This window comes from Brassica napus, chromosome C2 (assembly GCF_020379485.1).
Source record: "Brassica napus cultivar Da-Ae chromosome C2, Da-Ae, whole genome shotgun sequence".
Taxonomy (NCBI): domain Eukaryota; kingdom Viridiplantae; phylum Streptophyta; class Magnoliopsida; order Brassicales; family Brassicaceae; genus Brassica; species Brassica napus.
Genome location: NC_063445.1, coordinates 11,715,644 through 11,734,838, shown reverse-complemented (window position 1 = coordinate 11,734,838; position 19,195 = coordinate 11,715,644).

Here is a 19,195-nt window from a genome sequence, read left to right as displayed (position 1 = left end):
AAACTGAAATTATGTTGTTTACATTAAATGGGCGTATGGGCCGTCCATGGATAGCCCAACAAATCATGGTCTTATTTGGTTATGGTCTCATTTGGACATGGTTCTATTTGGGCTTCGACCAAAAATGTCCAGCAAAAAAATGAAACCCATTCGGACACACCCAAACCCGCCCAACCCGCCCATTTGACATCTCTACACATGCCTACATACCTAATAATTACTTCTTCAGTTTCATATTAAGTATCGTTTTAGTATTTCAATGCATAATTTATTAACTTTATTTTCTAGTTTAATTTTCTATTGGTTGAAATATGGTTGGATGTATTGGTAATGATGTTTTTCTATAGAAAATATACAAAATTAAATGTTTTATTAATCTGTGTGCACAAATCTAAAATGACACTTAATATGAAACATAGTGTATTTTTTTTTATCAAAACGTACTAATTATTTATGAGATTTTTTTTTCTCTCGTTGGCTTAGATTTGATAAAACTTAATCATTTGCCCATCATAATCTGCAGGTCTCGATACCAAAACATTAAATAATTTTTTTGTTGAGACTATCCAATACTGGAATTGCAAAGGCCAAAAGAAATATGAAATTTCTTATAATCACTGGATAGAGTGTTTCAACCAGTGTCTGAGTAGACTTATTCCTTGCGATGATGGCCTGCCAGACTAAGCGATCAATGAACTTGAAGCATCCTTGGGGAGTCGAGTTTGGTGAAGAGTGAAGTCTTGCATTCCTTTCAAACCAAATTTTGTAGATCGTTGCTTGGATAACCACTAGACGAAGCGTAGTAGGGCAGGTTGTGTCCTTTGATGTCTGACCATTCGAGAAGGGCAGTCCAAGTATGAAACATGATAGGCTGATAGCCAAGGCGCCTGAGGATATGTATAAATGATACAATTATACTTAACAGTTCTTGTTGTTTGTTAGCGGGTATGTATATATTTAGAAGAGTAATGTATGTGTAAAATTGGTAATGACATATCTACAAAGAGATCTAACAAATATGTTATACTAGAATGTTACCAAATAACAATTATTTTAGATAATATGTTTGACAGTACATATTTAGCTGATATATACTAATGCATGGTAAGTCATAACTGTTTGTGTTAGTGGAAAACAAAATTCTTATGAACTACAACAAAAAATCTTGAATTGCCGAGTTGGCTTTACCGGAAAAGGCCTATTATATATATATATGTTTAGATATCTACTTCTGAAGGATGAATTTGATTTGTTTCAAGTGTCTTTAGAGATTAGTGAATTTGGCAGAAATATTAATGAAGCGAATTTTAAACCACGCCAAAGTCCTAACATAAGAAGCAAAAGTAACAGGAGGTGAAGGAATCTAATCTGTATAAATATGTTCCTATATGGCCATAGTGATATTTAGATTATCTCACGATGATCCGATAAATTCCTCATTTTACTTTCAAACAATGAATTTGCTTTGATGATCAGAATTACACCAATATATGCGGCCATCAAAATCGTATTAAAACTGTTACTAATTCATCTTTGGGACCTTCATCTTTGTAGTATAATCCACATATTGTCGCAAGACCTCACAATCACCATGTGACCGTTCCCCTTGATCCGTATCTCAATGAACTCCAAGAGTTCACCTTCTCCTTCGAGATAAAATGATGACTCGGGAATAAGGCCGCAATCTACATCTCTGCTAGCTAATGTAGCATACTTATATAGCTATGAATCCTGTTGTAAATCATCAACTAAGCTTTAGTCATTAACAGCTCGAAATTTCTTTAGCTGTAATGTTCAAAGCAAAAACATGTAGAGAAAAACTTACCACTGTAACGACACATAAGCGCTTAACAAACCCGATACCATTCTCACTACTCTCTGCTTCAAAATGTGCTTCATTGATCGCTGGGTGAGCCTCCTCAACAAACTAGCTCGTAGACTGTAGTATATAACCACCAGGACAGTTGATGCATGATTCTCGTTCCAAGATGGACGTTTCAGAAGGTGAGATGGCATCTTTGACTTGTTGTTATTGTAGTGCTCAAACCTGGTTCTGTAAACTATGTGGGATCGAATTATTATGTGATTAAGAGGATTGAGCTGATGATTTTTTGGGAAGGAGACTTCCATATGTATAGTAGCGGAATCACAAAATGGAATTAATGACGATGCATGAATCCAGAAGACTACTATAACGGTGTTGGAATTCATTAATTTACCGAGGCCATGTCGACTAAACAACAACGGCGGGTTCTAAATACTCTTGATCGACTAAGGGGTTTTGGAGAAGAAACCAATAGATGTGGGTTCACTTAATCTTCATACAAGGGCCAACTTCCAAAAAGAGGTATGGCCCAAAAATAATTGCATATAGTTTGTTAGAGAAGGCAAATAATAATCCATCGACAAAACACAAAGTCAAGGGAAGAATTTTCTGAAGATGCCACGTGGTGGAACCAGACATGTATTATCTGACATGTCTTAAAACGAATTGAGGAAATGTCTCTTATTCATATAAAATGAAAGATACTCAAAAAAATCATAATAAACCAAGTCGGAAATCAAATAAACATATTTAGTTGGATGAAACTAGTTTCTTTGTTTTTGTTTAGGTAAAGAATCTCAAATTTAAGATTCCTAAAAAGATTTTATTTAAATTTCATACGAGCTAATAAAAGATATTTCAATATTACATTTTTAAAAATCTAATGCTTCCGAAAATAATATGCTAGAAAATAACTAAGTAAATACTACTGTATATAAAATCATCAATCAGTTGACTAAATTTTAAGATTCCTAAAGTTTATATGATTTAAATTTCACACGAGATAATAATAGATATTTCAATATTACATTTGCTTATCAAAATGAAGCCTCGGTTATTACAAAAAGATTATATTGGCCTGAGAATATTATGTTTTCGTTATAAAAAGTGAAGAGAAGAAGATTGTTAGAAGAGGAAATGTTGAAAAAGCCAATTCAAAAAGTGTGATTCAGCATGTGACCACTACAAGCTTGATGTCTTTGCAAAACGAACACGACTCCGACAAGTCACCTATTTAGTACGTACAAAAGATTTGATCCTCTTCCTACAGTGTAGCCTGCAGTGAAGGAGTAAGGAGACATGTGTCGATCTATAACTAGTTGAGTTTGTCTTGGAAAATGGCGTCTTTTATGTTCAACACAAAAAAAAGTAGCTGCTCAATTAAAATAGCAACTAAAATCAAAATGAATATGAGAACTACAAGAGGAAATTTAAAGAGAAAAAAGAGAATGATAAAAAGTAATTAGGACTAGAGATTTTAAGTAACCTAAAACGATATGCCCAGTGGTGGATGTAGGAAGCTAATTAGTTGGGGGCACAGTGATTTTTTCCATTATGATTAATTTTAGAGTGGAAACATTTGATAACCTTTATAATATTTAGGGAAGAAATTTTTTCAAACAGTTGGGAGCACGTGCCCCTGTAGCCGTTGTCTTGCGTCCGCCACTGATATGCCTAAGAGTGGGTATAGAAACTCCAATAATATTCCAATTTATTAGTGTAAGGTAAATGATTAGGTTGCTCTTTTTTTTTCTTTTTTTTTGACAGCAAACAGCTGTTCTATTACTCGAACTTGAGGTGGTCTGGGTAATCAGACCGGGATATAACAACCAATAAAACAAAGGGGTCTATGAAAAGAACGAGCATTCCTAGCTAGCGAATCAACAATCTCATTTTGCGCCATTGGGATGTAAATAATCTTGAAGTCCGGAAAACACATCTTAAGGATTTTAATGACCTCCAGTTCAGTTGAGAAGCTTGGCCAAGATTGTGGGTCCGCTACCATTGCAATCAGGTCCTTACAATCCGTTCCAAACCTCTGACATGTCGAGTGCTGAATCATGTTTTCTATTGTCCATCTCAACGCTTCTAATTCGGAATGTAGTGCTCTCTCTCGCCTCTTTAAGTTCCTTGTCCCCATAAGCTGAATCTTCTCCATGTTATCTTTCCACATCCATCCAACTCCGCTGAACTGATCGGTTGAAGTCCATGATCCATCCACCATACAAATATTCTCCAAGCTTAAGGCTTGTGTTTTTTCAACAATTTGTGCATGTGGAGGTGCAGGTATTGCATCATTTACATTGTACCAGGCCTGACACTCACTCTCTGCATATCTAACCAATTCCACTGGATCTCTATCTATACCTCTGAAAAGCTTGTCATTCCTAGCCTTCCAGATGTACCAGATTATCCAAGAATAAGGATCTATGTCATCAACTGGCTGCATAATACTGTTTTTCCTCCAAAATAGATAGTCCATGTTGGTGTAGATACTCGAAGTAGGGAAAGTTTGACACTACAAGAAAACAGCGATATTCTGACGGACATTCCGACGGAAAATGAAATCTTCGGAATATACCGACGGAATTCCGAGGAAACTACAGCCCGTCGGAATATTCCGAGGAAATTCCGAGGAAAACTCTGTTCCTCGGAAAAAACCGATGAATTCCGAGGAAATATTATAGCCGTTGGAGAGCCGTTGGGGGATTTTACAAAATTCCGAGGAAATTCCGACGAACTAGTTTTGTCCGTCGGAATTCCGTCGGAATTTCCTCGGTATGTCGGCAGGATTTAAACTATAAATACAAGCACTCCTCTTCCTCTTCATTCACTTCATATCTTCATCCTCCCTCTTACTCTATTTACACACGAATTTGATTCATAAAAAATATGTCTTCTTCAAATTATTTTCGTTCTTGGATCGATCGACCTCATTTGGATCCGAACACGAGATTGCTTACGGAAGAATACCAACGAGGTATAACTGAATTCATGGGGTTAGTTCACCGACAACCGGAAGCAAAAACAGGTATGTTAAGATGTCCTTGCTCTAATTGTAAAAATAGAAAGGTTATTAAAGAGTGGGATGTTTGGACTCATCTATATTTGAGTGGGTTTACACGAAGTTACAAAATTTGGTATCATCATGGGGAAACTGATTATGAACATGGTAGTACTAGCGAACCTCAGCCAGCGGTTAGATTAGAAGAACCAATTAGAACGGATGTAGATTATGGTGTAGGTACTGAGCAGATGGTAAATGATCATTTTAGAGGGGAAGATTTACCCAATGCAGAAGCTAGGAGATTTTATGATATGTTGGATGCTGGAAAGCAACCATTGTACGAAGGTTGCAGAGATGGTCATTCAGCTTTATCATCTGCTACAAGATTGATGGGCATTAAAACAGATTATAATTTGGCTGAAGACTGTGTGGATGCGATTGCTGATTTTGTAAAAGGTATTCTACCCGAGGATAATGTAGCTCCTGGTTCATACTACGAGGTTCAGAAACTCGTAGCTGGTCTTGGTTTATCGTATCAGGTAATAGATGTATGCAGCGACAACTGCATGATTTATTGGAGGGTGGATGAACAGCGGGTTACATGCAAATTTTGTGGAAAGCCTCGTTATAAAGATACAATTGGAAGAGTTCCAGTGCCATATAAAAGGATGTGGTATTTACCTTTGACGGAAAGGTTGCAGAGGTTGTATCTGTCTGAACGCACAGCGCAACCAATGAGATGGCATGCGGAGCACTCAACAGATGGTGAGATCAGACATCCTTCAGATGCAAAAGCGTGGAAGCATTTCCAATCAAAGTATCCCGACTTTGCGTATGAGAGAAGAAATGTCTACCTTGGATTATGTACTGATGGTTTCAGTCCGTTTGGCAAGAGTGGAAGACAGTATTCTCTATGGCCCGTCATTCTTACACCATACAACCTCCCCCCAAACTTGTGCTTGCGACGAGAGTTTTTGTTTCTCTCGATTCTCGTTCCCGGACCAGAGCATCCTAAGAGATCACTTGATGTGTTTCTTCAGCCACTAATATATGAGTTGCAACAACTATGGGCTCAAGGTGCTGAAACATACGATGTTTCGTGTAAAGAAAACTTTCAAATGCGGGCAGTACTAATGTGGACAATAAGTGATTTTCCAGCATATGGTATGTTGTCTGGATGGACAACGCATGGAAGGCTATCATGTCCATATTGTCAAGATAACACTGATGCTTTCCAACTAAAGCACGGAAGGAAAACGTGTTGGTTTGACTGTCACAGGAGATTCCTACCACCTGATCATCCATATCGTAGGAGTAGGAATTTGTTTACGAAGAACAAGAGGGTGTTTGACAGTCCACCTCCGGAAATTTGTGGGAAAGATTTGAAGATACAACTAAGAGATTTTGGTGCAGAAAGGACGCCAGAAGTCGGTGGACATGAGCGTTTTCCGGTAGATGCTGTTGGAGAACTACATAACTGGCACAAAAAAAGTATTTTCTGGGATCTGCCATACTGGGAGGATCATCTGCTAAGGCATAATTTAGATGTCATGCATATTGAGAAGAACTTTTTTGACAATCTCATGAACACGATCCTTAATGTTCAAGGTAAAACAAAGGATAATTTGAAGTCAAGACTGGATTTAGTCGATATATGTGCTCGTTCAGAACTTCATGTTGATGAGAATGGTAGGGCTCCTTTTCCCATATACCGACTTGATGCAGCGGGAAAAGATGCGTTCTTTGATTGGATTTCAAACGATGTGGAATTTCCAGACGGTTACGCATCAAATTTGCGTAACTGTATCGACAGAAAGGAAGGAAAGTTTACTGGCTTGAAAAGCCACGATTGCCATGTAATGATGCAGCGCCTCCTTCCGTTCGCCTTCAAGGAAATATTACCACGAAATGTTCATGAAGCAATTGCAGGGATAAGTGGTTTCTTCCGCGATTTATGCACGAGATCAGTGACTCTTGAAGGTATTGAAAATTTGAAGACTAACATAGCCGTGATTCAGTGCAACCTTGAGAAGATATTTCCTCCCTCATTTTTTGATGTTATGGAGCATCTTGTTATTCACCTGGCAAGAGAATTGGAACTTGGTGGTCCTGTGCAGTATAGATGGATGTATCTGTATGAGCGGTATATGTTCCATTTGAAGAAGATGGTGAAAAATTTAAGTAGGGTGGAAGGTTCTATAGTCGCACAGATGATCAATGAAGAAACTTCAAACTTTGCCGAGTACTACTTTCCAGCAGAAGTTCAGACCAAAAACAGAAGACCTGCTCGGCATGATGATAGAGGCGAACGGGCAACATATCATGTTACGGTTCCAGACATTTTCACAGACGTTGGACGACTTAGCGGAAAACCAAAGGACCGTCGACTTACTGAGCAGGAGCGCAGTCATTTGCAAACATATTTGCTCACCAACTGCGAAGACGTTCTTCAATATGAGAGGTAAATAAATGAGCTTACAAATTTTTATTTTAACAAGTTGAAATTTAAATCTTAATTAATTACATTATTGTCATCATATACAGGATTTTCATGGCAGAAAAGCGGTTCGAGTATAGATACGCCACAGAGGACGAACTAGAAGAAATGAAGCAGAGAGAATTTACTGGATGGATGTTTACTTATGTGAGTGCTTTAAACAAATTAAAATATATTTTATCACATATTTATACTAATTCACATTTATTGATATAATATATATATATGTGCTATTAATAGGTGTCTGCTGGTTTGGCCAGAGGTGAAACATTTGACGATTGGATACGTGAGATGGTCGTTGGACCAAACTTTGTTGTGAAGTCATATCCGAGATTTTGTACTCGAGGATATGCATTCACAACTCAGAAGAGGAGACGTTCGAGTACGACTTATGATGCTGGCGTTTGTTCTGCATCAGGAGATGATGTATACTACGGACACATACATGAGATTTTGGAAATCAAGTATTTGGGCATGGTTGGATTGCGCTGTACTGTTTTCTATTGTGATTGGCACGACAACACCCCAGATCGAGGTGTGAGAACAGATGCATTTGGTGTTACATCAGTAAATTCGAGGCGAAAGCTGCAATATTATGATCCTTTCATTCTTGCTTCCCAGGCCGATCAGGTAATTAAATGTTAATTATTCAGAATGATTCATCATCATGTGTATTAATTTATAATTTTTCTAAATGTTACAGGTTTGTTATATCAAGTACCCCCGGGTAAGGAACAGAGATGATCCATGGGTTACTGTTACAAGACTCAACCCGAGAGGCCGAGTTCAGGGAAGTTCTGAGCTGGAAGACCCACTACAACCAAGCACATCCGGCAACTGTAGTGCAGCAGAAGATTTAGCTGGAGTTGGCCTTGTAGTCGATTTAACCGACTTTGGAGAGGAAGCCGTCGTTCACGTAGAGGATGAACCAGTAATTGGAGAGTTTCACCAAGATCCAGATTCAGATTCATCTGGTGATGATGACTCGGAAACAGACTACCATTGAACTTTTTTTTTTTTTTTTTTAAGAAATACCGAGGAAATTCCGAGGAACACTTGATATAACCTCTTTCCTCGGATAATAGTTATTTGGTTTATCTAGCAAGGCAAAGCTGAATACGAATTAAAAGCTACACAAAACACAACCAAATAAAACAAAGAAACCATGTAAAAGAAATACGAACTCATAATTAAGAAACCTAAAAAAAAACTCAGTTCAAAATTAACAGAAAATAAGACCATAAAACGTTAGAATAGAAAAGAAAATAAAATAGCCGGTGATAGCTCCTACTCCTCGTCTCCTGCTCCAGATGTTCCTGCATCGTTGGGTCTCTTGGACCTCTTTCTTACCCTGTGTGTACCACTCGAACCCGAACCAGAGCTGGATGGAGAGTTGTCCCGATGAACTACATCATCCTTTTGGCAACGACACGGCCTGATACGTGAAATGGCAGCCCAGATCTTGTGTAGCATGTCGTTGTTTGTCTTTATGCTCTGATCTCTCCAATGTTGTTGCTGGCGCGAAGTGGCGTTCGGTGGAAGCTCTTGCAGCTTGTACTGGCTGGAGTCTGATGGGAGTAGCTGATGGGGTTGTGAATCATCTGGAATGGCTTGTGCAGCCTCATCTTGTCCTTCTTCATCAACCACGCCCTTGCCTTTGGTCTGATATTTTGGCGTGAAGAAGGATGGCTTGTCTACTAGTGCGGTAGCAGGGGGTAGGAACTCAACTGCAGCCTCTGAAAGTAGAGCAGTCAGGCCGATCTGAGGCAGGTGGCAGTAGAGTGTTTTCTTCGCTCGGTCCTGGAATACGTAGACGTAAGGACCATCCCGATCGATCCTCGAGTGGGGACCAGCTATGAACTCCTTACTTACTAGAGAAATGACATCCAGGTAGTTCCAAGCAATGTTGTTCGATCTGTCCAGTGCTACCTGGTGGTTCTCACAGTCTACACCCACATGTCTAAGGATCCGAGTAATCACTGCACCAAATCCACATGCATTGCTCTTGGATTTGGTTACTTTCCCCTTGTATCCTGCTAAGTTTGCGGCCAGCACCGCTCCCATGTTGAAGGCAGTAGCAGGTGGGAATGTAGAGTTTCCAAATGCCGGTAGCAAATGCCTCACACCTTGGTACAGGAGGCACAACTCCCATTGCGTGACTGATGCGGCTGTGGTTGTCCCGTATAGCAATGAGCCAATGAGGCGTGTCGCATATCTCAGTACTGGGCTCCGGATAAGTGACTCCTTTGCCTGAGAAGATCTATAAACCCCTGTGCCAATCGTTTCCCAGAAGTTCAACAGCTCTGAAGTCCAATAAAGACCATATGTCCTCTCCCCCGCACTCAATCCAAATAGTCCGCAGAGGTCTGTGAAAGATACCTCATAGTATACTTTCTGCACTACGAATGCCAGAAAACCTTCCTGATGGCTATCATCGGGACGGGTGACGTATGCGGATGCTATGAACTGGCGTACCAACTCCGGATAAGTGGGTTCCTTGAGGTTGCATAGTTGGCCTAGACCCATGTTCTGGAACAGTCCTTCAATGTCTGCTTTGATTCCCAATATTGTCATCGTCTCAGGACATGCTAGTTGTGTAGCCGGAACGGCTACCTTCTTCATGTTGTTGTAGTGGGTGGTATCAGACTTATCCCACTTCTTTGGCCTTTGCTTCTCCAGCTGTGACGAACCCGCTTCTTGTGTGTTTTTCTTTGCTGATGTTTTCGTGCGCTTCATTCTCTACAAAATAGAATCATTGCTCTCAACATGGTTATAATCAATTAAGAAGGCAAAGCTGAACATGAAAATGAAAAGCGAAATCGAGTTGTGATAAAAAAAAACGAAATTGAAAAAAATTCTCTATCCCTAAATCATCTCAAATCATGTTCCAAACTCGTTGATCACAGACAATTGTGTTCTATTCCATGTTTAAACATCTGTTTCATGCATATTTGATCAAGGAATCAACACGGAAATAAGAAATTCACAAAACCCAAAAAATTGCTCAAGAACACGATTTCAGAATGTGGAGATTCGCGGAGTATACCTGTCTTAGGGTGAAGACGAGTGTAGGAATCAGGTAGAGCTCGAAAAATCAAGTGGAATAGAGCCCAAAATTGTTCAAATCGGATGATTATAGAGAGAGAAAGGGGGGCGAATTATAGGGGAAATCGGAGGGGATGAGAGTTCTAAGGTTTAGATCCAAAAAAGGTCGGGTTTTGCCTTATAATTCTGTTTTCCGAACACGCATCGATCGATGCGTTTTGTTTCTATAACGCATCGATCGATCACATTCTTACGGCCCGGGCCATCTTGGTAATCGATCGATGCGTTTTTGTTCTATAACGCATCGATCGATGCGTTTTTAAAAAAACATACAAGATTTTCCGAGGAAATTCCGAGGAACAATTCAGATTGTCGATCGATCGATGGGATACTCTCATCGATCGATCACAATCTTACGGCCCGGTCCATCCTAGTAATCGATCGATGCGTTTTTGTTCTATAACGCATCGATCGATGCATTTTTAAAAAAACATAGAAGATTTTCCGAGGAAATTCCGAGGAACAATTCAGATTGTCGATAGATCGATGGGTTACTCTCATCGATCGATCACAATCTTACGGCCCCGTCCATCCTAGTAATCGATCGATGCGTTTTTGTTCTATAACGCATCGATCGATGCATTTTTAAAAAAACATACAAGATTTTCCGATGAAATTCCGAGGAACAATTCAGATTGTCGATAGATCGATGGGTTAATCTCATCGATCGATCACAATCTTACGGCCCGGTCCATCCTAGTAATCGATCGATGCGTATAATTAACACTTTTCCGATTGTATGAACGAAATCTCGCAACATAAGAGAAACACTTATACCTTTTAACGAACGGTAAAGGGAATACTTTCAATTAGTTTTGAAATTTGTTATTTCATGGTTTATGCTCATGTATACAAAGAATCCTCAATGGTATGCATTACAATTGTATAAGAAATGAAATACGGCAAAAAAAATTGATGTTTTGAAACCCCAAACACTAGTTCCTCGGTATTTCCTCGGAATATTCCGAGGAAATTCCGACGGATATTTTACTATCTGTCGGAATTTCCTCGGAATATTTTCATTTTACCGGGCAAATATTTCGCAAAAATTGAAATTAGAATTCCGACGGAATTCCGACGGATAATGTCCGTCGGACCCTAGGTTTTATAACCACGAGCCCCTTCTTCTTCCCCATTTCTCTCTTCTTCCTCTGCGCGACTCCTCTCTTTCTCTCCGGCGATTTCCCCCTGAAATCCGACGATATCTCCGGCGATCTCCCTCTTCTCTTACACAAATCATGTAAGGACCCTATCCCACTCTCTTAGGTTCTATTTGTTAGGTTTTTGTGTAGTTTTGATAGATTTTTGTTAGGGTGATTGGTTAGGATTGTGATTTGGTTGTATAATAGGTTTAGAATTGTGATTTGGTTGAATAATTTGTTTTGTTGAATTGATTTAGAATTTTTTTATAATTTTTTTATTTTTTGTATTTATAAAATCGATTTTTGTATATAAAATCGATTTTTGTATTTTACAAAACGATTTTTCTATATAAATTCGATTTTTTGGATTTTACAAAAAAAAATTTCTATATAAATTCGATTTTTTGGATTTTACAAAACATTTTAATTATTAAACAATTTTTATTTATTAAAACTATTTTTTGTTTATTAGAACTATTTTTATATATTTATTAAAAAAATTTAATATATATAAATCTTTTTCTGTGATTAAATTATTTGGGATTTTTTTTTAATAAAAAAAATTAATTTATATATTTCTGTATTTATTAAATATATTTTTTTAATTTACAGGTCTCATGATGATCAGACCCGGCCTCGACAGCGTCGTGGTCGTGGTGGTACGGGGAGCCAGTCTCGGGATTCCAGCCATTTTCAGGATTCCCCTTCGCCCCACAGCTCCAACCATACATCTCCCTCTGCTGCACCCGCTCATGCTCCTCTCGCTCCCGCTGCTGCATCCGCTCCTGTTCCTCCGGGTCCTCCGGGAGTGATGAGGGTTGCGGAGTTGGTTCAACAGCCCGGTCGTGACCATCTTCCGTATCTCACTCCGTATCCACATGGACGGGGTCAAACATGGTAATTAAACATTTTTTTTCTTTAAATTTGGATTCATTATTAACCGTTTGTTCTTTTAATAAGGTTCAACCGATCCGGGAACGGGATCAGCGCATGGATCAACCGTATGATGTACTCGGCCCTCGACAGTGGACATCCGACTTTCACTCACTTCCCAACCGACAAGCAGGTTCTGTGGTTTCGTCAGTTTGCGGTAAGTATTCTAATTTTTTACTTATATTTTTAATCTTTAATATAAATTTTCTACTAATTGTGTTTTTTTTTCAGCAAGAGTTCAACTGGAATTCCGATGAGACGCTCTTTATCTATCACCACTTCGTCCATAAAGTAATGGACAACTATGGGAAGCAGATCCACGAGTGGAAGAAGAAGTGGGAAATCAATAAGGTTCGATTTAATTTATTAAACAATTTTTTAATTTATTAAACTATTTTTTAATTTATTAAACTTTTTCTTTTTTTTTTAATTAAAAGGTCCCAAAGTCGATGAACGACACGGTCTGGAAGGAGTTGTGTGCGCATTGGGATAAGGAGGAGACGAAAGAAACTTCTTCCACCAACTCCACCAACCGCAGGAGCGACCGTAAAGGGAAGGGCATCTACAAGCATAACTTGGGTGCTCAATCTATTGCCACTCTCGGAGATCGCATGGTAAGTTCAACCGCTTTTTCTTCAATTATTTGAGTTTCAGAATTTAAATTTATTGTGCATTTCTTCTAATTTCTAATGTTTCTTTAATTTTATGTTTTTTTTCAAGGCGGAAGAAAATGATGGCGAGCCGGTCGATGATCTCGCCCTAATGAGGAGGGCGTATACCAACAAGAAGACCGGCCAGATTGATGACGGTCTTGTGAGGGACGTGGTCGACCTGGTCCAAACTCAGGTGGTAGACGAAGTGTCTCAGCTTCAAACCGAGGATGACGCTTCGACGGCTTCGACCAACTTGTCCCGGTTTCGAATCAACGAAATCGTTGAATCCGTAAGTTCTTTTTTTTTTAAGTTCAATTCATTTATTTCTTGGTTTAAATTTCTAAATTTGGCTTTTTTCTATTCAGTCGGTTCCAAAGAAGAAGGGACGTTTGTTCGGTTTGGGTCGTCGCACCCGGTCGGTTCCTCCTTCTTCTGCACCACCGCCCTTTGTTGATCCAGAAGTACTTACGGCTCAGTTGAAGGACAAAGATGATCGAATATCTTTGTTGGAGACCCAGATGGCGGCTCAACAGGCGGGCTATGAGGCACAGAGGAGGCTGAACCAGCAAATGATGGAGATGATGCAGAGGATGTACCCGAACGAGGTGTTCCCGGACGTGCCAGACCCGTAGTTTTTTTTTCCCCAATCTCGGAATGTTTTATTTTTATTTGTGAAACTTTGAATATTAATTAGTATGATTTCAATTTTACTTTTAATTTCATATTTTCGAATTTAAATTTCAGAAATTTTATTTTTTCAAAAAAATTAATATTTTTTACATTCTGAGGAAATTAATTATATTTTTCACTACATCGATCGATGCGTTTTTGAACAAAAACGCATCGATCGATCCGTTTTTTTAAAAAATATAGCGAGGGACATTTCCCTCGGAATTTTCCGAGGGACAACTCCCTCGGAAAATTCCGAGGAACGGATCCCTCGGAATATACCGAGGGAACAGTTCCTCGGAATAAACCGAGGAAAAAGTCCGTCGGTATACTCCTATCGATCGATGTATATATGTCCGAACACGCATCGATCGATGAACTTCCGAGGAATTATCCCGACGAAGTTCTACCTCGGTATATTCCGAGGACTTTTCCGACAAACAAGGGATCCTCGGAATTTCCTCGGAAATTTATTTCCTCGGAATTCCGTCGGAAAATTCCGAGGGATTTCAGAGGAAAAAAGAAATTCCGAGGAATTATTTCCGACGACGTGTTTCGTCGGAATTGCGTCGGAATAACGATATTCCGACGAAATTCCGACGATTTTTTCCCTCAGAATCCTTGATGTTTTCTTGTAGTGTGAGAGCTTGACGGTGTTGATGATAGTTCCCATGCTTGTACTGCTGGCGGGCATTCAAAGATCGCATGAGTAACATTTTCTTCTGGCTCTCCATATCTCGGACAATAGTTATCACAACGCATATTACGACGTATCAGATTTCTTGTGACTGCTACCTGCCCTGAAATTAATTGCCATATAAGATGACAAATCTTTTGTGGTGCATATTCACTTTCCAAGCAAAGACTTGAAGTTTGGTTATACTGGGCTCAATTACTTCTTTTTCCTCATCATCTGTCAGTATCTTTGTAGCTACCCAATACCCATATTTAACTGTATACTGTCCATTTTTGGTGTAACTCCAACAAAAGGTATCCCTTCGATGAGTATGGCTTATGGCCAGACTCTGAATCATCTGTATATCCTCTTGGTCGACATACTGCTCCAGTAATCGAGCGTCCCATTCTTTTGATTCAAAATCAATAAGACTACTGACCGTCATCTTAGGGTGTACTACTGAAAAAGAATATAAGCATATCTATTAAAAAGACTGAAAATTTATTAAAAACAATCATTTTGAATATAAGCATATCTAGAATAAATTTTGATTAAACTAAAATATATATTGTTTATAAAGAATCAAAAAGAACCAAACGGTGTATACGCATTTAGCATAGATGGCCACATGTACATGGGAATTGTCTCATATAATTAACTATTAACCGTGCGATCGTTTATTGTTGCCCGAAGCAACATAAAAAAAATCAGTAAAATAATAATACATATTACAATAGAGAATAAATATATAGATAATATAACTTCCAAAAATATTAATTATATAAGAATTTTATTTTTGTGAAAACAATATTAATCAAGTATTTATCATTCAATTTTGTAACTATTTTTTAAGATAAGATAAAATAAATTATTCAAGATTTTTATTTTCATAATTAAATAAAGATAAATTTTCTAACTTCAGTGTTTTAATATTTCAAAAATGCATTCAAAACTATAACCGCCAATATCTAATTATTCTAATTCTTTAACAATAATTAAAAATCATCTACATTGTTTGTTACTTAGGAAATCCATGTTTTCACTATAAACCCAACTTTTTAATCCTAATTATCATAGTGTTTTCATGTATAAACTCAAGTTCTTATAATTATATTATGCCTCTAAAATAATATATGATGCTCTTGATCTTTAAATATTTTTTTTATTCCCAAAGCGAAGGTTTCATTTTTATGTATTGTGGCACGGCAGTGCACATATATGACGCAAGTAGTTCTGGTTTAACTTCCGATTTAAACGACCAAACCTTTAACTACGCCGCCGCCAAACCTTTCCCGGAACAATAACCATACTTAACAAATTAAACAATAAATAGATTTTAGCTTACGCTTCCGGAAGTGTTTTTTTTTTCATTTTGTAATGAATATTTTAATAACATTCGTGTATGTTAAATAACTGCATGATTCAGTGTATTAGTATGGATTATTGTTACTCCATAAAATAGTTTCATACAAATAATATAAAACGAATTATTATTTTATACATTAGTGTATGTTACATAATTGGATTCAGAATAGAGAAAAAGACAAAAATAGCACTAAATCAAGTTTATGTTCCCAAACTAGCACTCAAGGTCAAAAGTCACAAAAATAGCACTTAATGTTTTATCAAAAGTCACAAACTTAAGGTTTAGAGTTAAAGGGTGGGGTTTAGGATTTAGGGTTTAGGGTTTAGGGTTTAGAGTTTAGGGTTTAGAGTTTAGATTTTAGGGTTTAGGGTTTAGGGTTTAGGGTTTAGGGTTTAGAGTTTAGGGTTTAGGGTTTATGGTTTAGGGTTTAGGGTTTAGAGTTTAGGGTTTAGGGTTTAGAGTTGAGAAATGAGGTTTTGGGGATAAGATTTCAAATTTTGAAAAATAAAAAAAATTAAAATTTTCAAAGGATAAACTTAGAAATGTGCTATTTTGATCATTTTAGTTTTTGAGTGCTATTTTTATGATATAAACTTAGAAATGTGCTATTTTGGAGATTTGCCCTTCAGAATATTACTATGGATTATTATTACTCCATAAAAATGTTGCATACAAATAATAGTGACGTTTGTTACTATAAACGGATTATGGATGCAATTCAAAATTTTAATTTAGGAACATGTGGAATAACAAAATACAGATTAGATGCTAGTATTTTAACGGTCACTATTTGGGGAGAAATCTACCCATACAACCTAATTGTTGAAATAACAAATATCATTCATTGTTGATCGGCTTCTGGTTGCTTTTTCCAAACGTAAAGTTGTATTACATATGACCTCATGAATATGAATCATTAAAGTTACACTACGTGTATGTTAATTGTCAGTTTGTTCTCTGTCTTAAGAATACAAGAACATTCCGTTTTTTTTCTTCTTTGTTACATTTATATTAAGACAGGGAGGTCCATGGAAAAGAAACTTACACGGCCCTGAGCGGTGCAGTATGTGGCTAGGCGGGACTTTAATATCTTCTTTGCTTGGTGGAGAGTGGATTGAGTACGATGTTTAGTGAGAAACTTGCTTTCGTACTTAGAACAAACCAAACAAAACGCTTGCCCCGAGAAGCGCCACAAATCTCGATACCGGGAGAAGACGTCTTGAAAAATACAAACAAATACCGCTCTTGCATCACATATTTCAAGAGTATAGTTACACCATCATATCTTCAGGACATTCACCGGTACAAACTGACTCTTCTTCACCACTTGGTAATCCTAATGGCAGCATTCTTTGACGTCCAAGGAACTCTATGCCGTCTTATTATGTAATCTAAACCCTTTAAGTATCTATAAACTTTGTATTTTTCTCAACAGCAGCCGTTGTTTTCCTCTGCGATCTTATCATACAAGCTCTTCAATGGGATCACAAGTTTTTGTCAAGCAGAACCAAAAAGTTACTCATTCCTGAAAATTATAAAATTCTGAGAATGTTATTATATACGAAAGAGGAAAAGTCCATCAACAATATTCTGTACAGAGTTCTTAAGTTTTTTCACCACTCTTGGCTTCTTGCAGTAATCTCTTCAATATCTTCTCCACAAAGTTATCTAACATCAAAAACAGAACGATATATGAAGAACTTGAAATTTGTATATTCTGGTCATAAAGGAGACTTGAAACTCCAATCAACACAACTATCAAAGAAGTGGAGAGGAAAACAATTTGTTTATAAACCCAGAGCATTTTTCAAGAAAGAAAAGAGTATCACCCCTTGAAACAAAGAAATGAAACTGTGAGAGAACCAAGATAAGAAATAAAACCTGTCTTGAAACAAACAGATGAAGTTGGTTTTGTCCCAACTTCATGGTTAATTGGACATATCTCAACATCGCGAATCAAGCCAACAAACGAAACCATCCTATAATCATACATTTTTAAAACTGTTACACTTTCTTCATAAAGACATAAATCGATGTTATAGCGAGACCTTAGATTCAATTAGAGGTTTCTAAGACCTCGTTGGCAGTGGGATGGTTGCCGCAACCTTACTCGATCAGAGGCATATCCCCCAAATCCAATTTGACACCATGTCCTTCTTGAACTCAACATGTCTTTGGTGCCACAACATCATATCACACATAAAAGAAGTTATTATTTCTATTTTAATAGATAAGATGCCTAAGAGTGGGCATAAAACTAAAACAATATCCAATATATACCAATTATTTTTTAGCCAAAAAATATATAACAATTAAACTATAATGCCTCTTACTTTACTTACTTTATTTTTAAAACAAATTCAACCTTTAAATTTTTGTTTACTCTAGTTGTTAAGCACAGTGTCGCTGCTATCACCACCGGCAATCAAAAATTATACTTGAAACCAGGTAATAAAAATGGTGGGGAATAATTAAGTTGTCGCTGCGTTTAGTTTTCACAAAGTTTGCGTGCATCGCCACTGACGCTGTTAAATATAGCGACCATTAAATGATAGCTGCGACTGCTTTTAAACGGAGAAGGTACCGCTTCCGGCGTCAGTCTCCACATTCTTGCGGGTGAAGATAGCTATAATATTGATCGCGATCGCTGACCGTAAAAAGAACAGTGCCATAATAAAACATGATAGGGTCATTTCTTCCCAATGCCCCCCGCCCCCCCCCCCCCCCCCCCCCCCCCCCACTAACACGTAGAAAGGTCTCTTTGCTATTAAACTCCAACCTCGTTATTGTATGATAGCACGAACAGAACAGTAGCAAGAGTGTATTCATGAAACACACAAAATCATAATTATCTCAAAATAAATAGTACTTGTGTAACAAGGCACACAAAAACATATAGTTAATAAACCTTACTACACAATCAAGATGTTCAGGTTTAACGGTAGTTAACAAGAGGTTCGTGTTCACGTTTATCACCAACGCTCGTGTGCACGTTGCAATACTACGTGTTTGAACCTTAAACCTCGCGTTCGTTGCAAAATTATGTTTGCGTTAATGAAACGCAAACTATAACTATATATATAAAGAGTTGTTTTATAAACGCAAACGCTAAATTTGGATTTTTCTTAACGTAGTGAGTAGGTTTGTGGATAAATGTGGAGGAAGCGAATGTAGCTCAGTGAGGGTTTTTGTTGAGATCCTGTAGAGTTGTGTTCGTTGTGAGATCATGTTGCGTTCGTAGTTCTTGAGTTAAATTTCGTTACCCATTTGTTGACGCTTTTCAGGCTCATGTGTCTGTCTTCGACTTCACTCTCGGATAGGA